This window comes from Pinus tabuliformis, chromosome Q (genome assembly GCF_031772625.1).
Source record: "Pinus tabuliformis cultivar Carrire ecotype Pingquan chromosome Q, CPIR1, whole genome shotgun sequence".
In the NCBI taxonomy this organism is placed as follows: Eukaryota; Viridiplantae; Streptophyta; class Pinopsida; order Pinales; family Pinaceae; genus Pinus; species Pinus tabuliformis.
The window spans coordinates 926,137,073-926,145,528 of NC_142296.1; positions in this window are offsets into that span (position 1 = coordinate 926,137,073).

The window sequence follows — 8,456 nt, forward strand, 5'->3', positions numbered from 1 at the left end:
CACATTTTGGTCAGTGCAGTCTCTAGTATTTTGTTGAAACCTTCTACAGTCCCATTGGCTTGTGGGTGGTACACTGTAATTTTCTGATGATACACCTGGAATTATTCTATGAGTGCGCTGATGGTTTCATTCAGGGAATGTGTTCCATGATCACTCATTAAGATTTTCAGATAGCCAAATCGGGTCAACACGTTTTCGAACAAAAACTTCGCAGCCATAGCAGCCATGTAGTCTTTGACCGGTTGCACTTCAGCCCATCGTGTCAGATACTCTGTTGTGGCGATGATGTAGCGCACGCTCGTCTTTCCCTAAGGTTTGGTTGGTCCCACAAAGTCGATTTCCCATTTTACGAACGACTGCAGTGTCATTTGTGGCTTTACTGGCATCTCGTCCCTCTGCGATGGTTTTCCAGTCCTTTGACATATATCACAGGCCTTACAATGCGCTTTTGAATCTTGGTGTAGGGTTGGCCACCACAACCCTGCGTAGAGAATCTTTTGTGTAGTTGCTCGTCCTGCATAGTGTCCTCCTGCATCGCTCCCATGTGCTTCCGCGAGGATCTGACTTCGTTCAAATTCAGGTACATATCTTTGCAATATCTCATCATTTCCCATTTTGTATAGGTGCCCCGCGATGACAAAAAAATTTGTCGCGTGCACTACCAATTCCTTCTTCTGTTGGACGGAGCATTCCTTCAACGCAGTCCTTGTTGTCAAAAAATGGATTATATCTTCAAAGTTCCCATCCGCGACGCGCACCACAAAGAGCTGTGCATCAGGTAATCCTTCCTCCAGATTAGTGGGTTCCTCGCGTGTCTCAATGCGCAACAAGTGATCCGATCTTGTGTTCAAGCATCCCGACTTTACTACGACCTCAAAATCATATTCCTGGAACAATAAGAGCCACCTGCATATGCGCCCCCCCAAAACAGGCTTATTGACCAGGTATTTTAGTGTGGAATGGTCGGTATACATCTTGCAATGTCCTTCGAGCAAATAGTATCGGTAGTTTTGGAGAGCGTACACCATCGCCAACCCCTTGCGTTCGGTGGTGGAATAGTTCTTCTCTGCTTTGGATAACCTCCGGCTTGCAAACGCGATAGGGTGATACAAGCCTTCCCCGCCCTCCTGTGTGAGCACTGCTCCCAGTGCAATACACGACGCATCACCATGGACACGAAACTCCACATCCCATTTTGGGAAGACCAGGATTAGAGTGGAGGCCAATTTCCCCTTCAGGACATCCAAACTTTTCATGCAATCGTCATTCCAGCAAAATGTAACATCATTTTACAATAGTTTTTCCATCAGTGTGGTGATTTGGGCATAGCTTTTGATAAACTTTCTGTAATACCCAGTGTGTCCCAAGGTAGCGCGTAGTTGTTTAACACTTCGCGGTGCTTCCAAATTTAGAATAACGACAATCTTCGCAAGGTCCACCATTAGTCCTTGTTTGCAGACCACATGTCCCAACAGGTTTCTGAAGGGAACGAGGAATGTGCACTTCTTAAGGTTCAGCGCAATCTGGTGTCATCGGCAAGTATCCAGCATCAAGCGTAAGCTTGCTACATGGTGCTTAACTAATTCGAAGACAGTCCAATCATCCAGATAGACCTCCAAGAATTTGTGGATGTATTCTTTGAACGCGGCAACAACGATGTGCGAAAAGATGGCTGGTGCGTTCTTCAATCCAAACGGCATAACGGTGTATTGAAAGCAACCCCATTCTGTTGTGAAGGTCATTTTGCTCCTGTCTTCTGGCGTGATCTTGATCTGGTGGTACCCCGAGAACCCATCTGTGAACAAGTATGCTTCTTGTCCACCAACATTTTCCAATACTTCATCTGTGAATGGTGTCGGGAATGGGTCATGTACACAGGCGTCGTTCAACTTCCTGAGGTCCATGCATATTCTTATTTTTCCCTTCTGCTTTTTCTCCTGTACTACCATAGGACTCACCCAGTCAGATTCTTCCACTGGCTCAATAATTCCGATTGTAAGCATTTTGTCTAATTCTACGCGGACCTTTTCCTTATATTTCAGATTCAAGTGGTAAGGCCTCTGCTTAACTGGCTTCGCATCGGGTTTTAGAGTGATCTTCATCATCCCTAAGTCGCCAATGATCCCTTTTAAATCCATAATTTTGGTCGGGAATAAGTCTTGGTATTTGCGGAGTAACTCAGTGACCTTATCCACCGTGGCATCATCTCAATAGTCTCCAAGCGTTGCATACTTTGGTTCCGCCTCCATTCCAATGTTTACTTGCTTCATTTTTAGTGGCGCGGTGATGTCGAGGTCCTCAATCAATGATCCTCGAACCTCGCGGAAGCCTTCCGTTTCTGGGATGTTAATATTTCTTGGGTCCTCATCATCCTCCTCAAAATTTACATTGTAGCATTCCAACGCGCAGCTCAGCTATGTTGCGCATTCCGGCTGAAGCACTTCCATTGGCTCCTGGGGTATTTTGAAGATAGTTGCTTTTACTGCTTGTAGCACATCATCAACAGTATCCCACTAACGATCTTCAAACGTGAAGGTTAGCAGGAATCCTTCACGCAATATATCCCATTCGCTCGTGCCATGGCAGAGCTCTGTCTCAGTATACCAATTCATGGGTGTGACATCCAGAGTATGACAGAACAAATACACTCATTCAGGTTGTGGCTCTTCCCCGGAGACCTTGGTCCATTTCGTGAGGTGTGTATGTGGATCATCCTGTCCGTCATACTTGTCAGCTAGCTGCATCTGTGATTTCCCAAATCATAGGTGCATCATCCTTCTGCATTCGCGCCAGTCCCCGAAACTCTGCTGGTGCGTACCCCACCACCTTGCTGGCATAGCGTGCAGTGCCCATTTCAGAGCATCGAACCGGTGTTGTTCTAGCACTTAGCTTTCAAATTTGTTCAGGAATTCATCCGCCGCTGTCAATCCGTCACATAGGCAAATCCTTTACCTTTTTTGTCATGCAGCATAGTGATCTTACCATCATGTTGTAATTGAGCGTGGTTACCTCGTGTAACCGGTTTTGCCATCGTTTTATTTCCTCATTCGAATCTAATGTGCAAGAGATTTAGTGCTCCCACAAAATTCTGTCATCTGCTGTTGGATTCACCCATTCCTGCTCTTGAGCGGTTATCTTGTAGATATAGTCTAGCTCGTCGTCACGCACTGGCTCTGTGTAGCGCGATCCTTCTGCGGGGTCTAAAGGTACCACTACTTTTAGTGAATTTTTCTCAAAAATCATTTTTCGCTTCTTTAGATTTATCACTTTGTTCATATCAATGGCCCAATCTATTCCCAATAGCACGGGATAGGGATTGCTGTCATTGAAAATCTCTATCACTTCGAAATCTGTAAGCGCGCTCACACCTTCGATATCTACCATTATTCCCTGCAATCTTCCCATTGGTAGGACCTTCTGCTGGTTCGCCATTCGTAATTGAATAGGGGACCATTGCAACGTGGGCCTACCCATGTGCTCCCATGTCTGCTTTGGCAATACGTTCGTGTCTGATCCTAAATCCAGAATCACTTGTGTTGGGTTGTGTTATATTCTTTCCACATAGTTAAAAGGGGGTTTGAGGGGCACCCGTAACCCCACTTTATGGGGTCTGGGGCAGCGCCCCAGAAAATTTTGGTTTCAGACCCTATGTTGGGTTGGGCGGACCCACCTATGGTTTTGTGCATGATTTTCGCACATGTTTTTTGGACGCGATGGTTTTTGGTCCATGGTATTGGACGCGATGGTTTTCGGTCCATGGTATTGGATGCTTCGACATGTATAAATATGTATTATAACATTGAAAGGAACATAATGAAAAATCAAGTTGGTAGTCTCGGTTTTGGGATCCAGGGGAAAATCTCTGTGTATATGTGTTTTATGTGTTTTGCTCTCGCATTATTTATTTTCTGTGTTTTAGAATTCATATGCAAGTAATTTCTGTACGAGGTTAAAACCTACATTTGGTATCAGAGCAGATTTGGCTTCAAGGGGACGCCTTTGTTGCTGAGGGGTTTCGCTCGGACTTGTGGTAGACCCTTTTCAGTGGGAGATCTACGAGATCGATTCTGGTGGTGAAAGAAGATGGCGAGCAGTGGAAAGATAGAGATCGAGAAATTTAATGGTCAGATTTTTGAGTTGTGGAAACTCAAGATGGAGGATCTGTTGGTGGATAAAGATCAGTGGATCGCGGTAGATCTAGGTACCAAACCAACGGGAGTGTCTGATGAAGAATGGAAGAATTTGGGATCAGAAAGCAAAGAGCACAATACAATTGCGTGTCTCAGATTCAGTATTGCTGAATGTATTAGGGGAAGCTACAACAAAGGCTTTGTGGGACAAGTTAGAGACTTTGTACCAATCTAAGTCTCTAGTGAATAAACTGTTCCTGCGGAAAAAGCTGTATAACCTGAGGATGAAAGATGGAGACTCTGTGACAGAGCATCTGAACATGTTTAATATTGTGGTAAGTCAGTTAGCATCTGTTGATATTAAAATTTCTGATGAAGATAAGTGCATCAGTTTGTTGTGTTCTCTACCAATTCGTGGGATAGTCTGGTTATTGCAATAGGTAGCAATGCAACTGCCTTGCAGTTTGATGAAATAGTATCAACCTTGCTGATAGAGGAGATGAGACGAAAAAATATGGAGAGCCAAAATGGTGATGCCTTGTCTGTACGAGGACGGTCCCAGAACAGAAACAAAAATAAGTCATCGAGTGGGAGATCTAAATCTAGAGGGAGATCTAAATCTCCAGGAAAACCTGTAAAGGTGGTGTGCTGGAAATGCGGAAAGGAAGGCCACTTCAAAAGGGACTGTAAATCTAAAGATCTTGACAAAGGAAAGGGATCTGATGAGGCTCCTTCTGCAGAGGTGAAAACCACCTCAGATGAAGGTGGGGATGTGTACTTGGCTTCTTCAAGTACACATGTAGATCATGAGGCATGGTTGATTGACTCAGGTGCATCCTTTCACTTCACTCCCCATAGAGAGTGGTTCTGTGAGTATGAGAAATATGATGGTGGCGATGTCTTCTTTGGGGATGACAGGAAGGCTAGAATCATTGGTCGTGGAAAAGTAAAGTTGAAGCTGCAAGGTGGAAGGGTTAGAACACTTCCGGGTGTTCTGCATATTCCTGAATTAGCCAGAAATTTGATTTCTGTTAGTAAGCTGGATGATCCAGGTGTAAAAACAGTGTTCGAGAAGGATACTTGCAAGATGGTTCGAGGAGCACTGGTATTGATGCAGGGATTTCGGATTGGAACTCTGTACAAGCTGCAAGGTAGCACTGTTGTTGATGGGTGCAACAGTTCCTGAAAGTGGAGCAAAAAATCTAGTGGTCTCCAGAGAAAAGACCATGCTGTGGCATTAAAGGCTTGGACATATTGGAGAGAAGGGCCTTCAAATACTTCATGGTAAAGGTATGGTAGAAGGTATGAGTAATAGTTCTTTGGATTTTGATTTCTGTGAAAATTGTATATACGGGAAGCAGAATCGGGTGAGTTTCCCCTCTGGTGGTAAGAGGGCGAGACATATATTAGAGCTTGTGCACAGTGATGTGTTTGGACCTATGAAGGTTCCATCACTGGGTAAGTCTGTGTACTATGTATCATTTATAGATGACTTCTCAAGGAATACATGGATATATTTCCTTAAGAAGAAATCTGAAGTCTTTGATAGGTTTAAAGAATTTAAGGCTCTAGTGGAAAACCAGACAGAGAAGAAGATAAAGGTGTTGAGGACAGATAATGGTGGAGAGTTTTGCTGTAAGGAATTTGAAGAATTCTGAAAGAAGTGTGGTATAGCATGGCAGAAGACTACTCCATATACACCTCAACAAAATGGAGTTGCAGAAAGAATGAACAAGACATTGATGGAAAGGGCGAGAAGCATGCTCAGTGGTGCCGGTTAGGACAGGAATTCTAGGTAGAGGCGGTGGATACTGCATGTTACCTGGTCAACAGGTCACCTTCATCAGCGTTAGAGGATAAGACTCCACAAGAGGTATGGACTGGTAAGAAACCCTCTCTTTCACATCTGAGGGTATTTGGATGTGAAGCTCTTCTTAGCTTCCATGAATGTCTCCTTCGCGCGCTCCAAATCAAATTCAGGTTCCTTTGTAGGAGCCTTGCAAACCCACGCACTTTCTTCAAGCTGCTTACCTTTGTCATCTCCTGTCGTGATACCACTTTGAAGCACGACGTTTACATTCGGGTCCTCTTCGTGCAGCCCAGACCTCATCATTTGTAGGTTCTGAGTCGGGGGAGGCTGGAGTATTCCTTTATTACGCAACCTCGCTATCAGTGTAGGGAAGTCCTCCATCTCATGATTAAATTGGGTACAATATAAACATGATGCTCTCTTTGTATTTGTACGATCGTGTGCATAATGCCCTAGACCTTCGCAATTGTAACAAATCAGCTGTCCATGACCCCTTTCTGGTCCCACTCCACCTCGACCTTGTCCGCGCCCCTGAAATCTAGCGCGCGCCATTCCTGCATTTGGATCGAGGGCTAGCGTTTTGGTCTACACTCTATAGGCAGGAGTTCAATCCATCATTAGTTCATAACTTTTGCAGGTGCACTCATTATGGCCTACTGACCTACAGAAATTATAGAACAATTGTTGGGATGTCTACGTATACTTCTGTAATAGATGACAATTATTCGTAGCATGTTTTCCTCCTATCTAACAAATCGCACACCATAATGCAGGCACCACGCTCGTCCTGCTTGTGCCTCTAATCTCAATGGCGTTGGCCTTCCTGCTGCTAGGTAGTCCGCGAAGACTGGACAATGGTCCTTGTCATGCCCCTGGCCTTTGCATTTTATGCACCATACCTCCTTGCACACTTCTGTGTGAGTTGTCCTGTCCCGTTTCAAACTCTGCATTTCCAGACATAAATTTTGCAGTTGCGCATGGATTTTTTGGACTCCTAGGCCAAGATCTTGTATTAGGGTCTTGTGCAGTCTCATTGCAATCTCCAAAGCTTCGGACTGGGTGGATAACTTCTGCTGTGATAGCGTCGTCCTTAAATGAGGCGTTAGTGACGCTACAAACCATGCGTGGTGTTGTCCATCCGTCAAGGTTATGTTGGCTTTGCAAATCATACTCTTCAGTCTCTGATCCAGATCCCATGGGCTCTCGCTTGGAAGCATCGGGATTTCCTTAAACCCGATAATCGATTGTGTCTTCGATTTCGGCCTTGTTCAGTGTGGCCTGGATATCTGCGATCCCCGTGTTTGGATGGTCATTAGAATGCTTAATGTACCATGTCAGTGCGCGATATTGCAACATGCTTACCAGTGTTTCCTTCTTTATATTGTCATCCATGACTCCTTGTGCTTCCCATACAACCTTTACTACGAACCAAAATTGGTCTGGATCTTCGTTCCCTACTCCTTTGAACACCGACAATTTTATCGCGCTTGCCATATTGAATTGTGGTGGTGGCGGAGGTGGTGTGGGCGGAGATGGAGGTGACGATGGTGAAACCGGTGGTGGTGTAGGTGGGGGTGGTATGCGCGGAATTCACTGCCTTATTAGACTTATCGTGCTTCTCGGAGAAAATTTCGCGAGCTCGTCCTCAATTTCCCGCCACGGTGAAATCAAGGGGCTATTTTCCATCTCTGCGCTACCTTCGTTTCTATAGATCCTCCCACTTCTCGTAGCCCCAAACATCAATTTATTCACATAACCCGCTTTTCACACAATATCATTTTAATCCAAGTGTTCAACAATTTAATGTACTTACCTCGTGGTCCTTTAAGGAAGCTTTGTTCCGCCTCACTACAGATGACTATCATGTCTACCGCAAACTCGGTGATAAAACATCCTATAATTCGATCGAGCCAATGGTCCATAGCACGCGTGATCTTATCTTCTGATACTTGTAGTCTGTGTTCCAATTCTGGAGTCCACACAATCGGTTTGTCGAGCCTACACCTTCCCCGATTATCTGCTAGCTTCGCGATCCACTCATACAACTTAGAGGGGAAGGATACAAAGAATGTTTCATGGATTTATGTATATAAGTAGCGCTCTAACCACTGTTCCTTTGACACTCCCGGATTCCTATTTTCCTGCTCTGTGAACTCGTGAATTTTTCTGTCCAACCACCCTTCAATTTCTTTCTTTGTCAGCTTCGAATGACACGACATCAGACATTCCTTATGTAGATCATGATCCTGACAAAAGAACCATTTATTGTCTTGTTGGGGCCTGACCCAGGTTCGGAGGTGATTTAGCTAAAAAATCCCGTTACTACTGGCCCTTTTGGCAACAGTCCGCGGAGTGCAGACTGAGGTGTCAACCAAAGTAGTATGGGAGGGTGCTAGAACCAGGTTTCTGCATCCTGGAGATGTCTGATAAGATTCAAGTGGTCCGCGGTTTGACCCTGCACGCACGTCGCTATGTGCACTTACCGGCACCTCGCAGCCTGTGATTCTGCCTTCGCG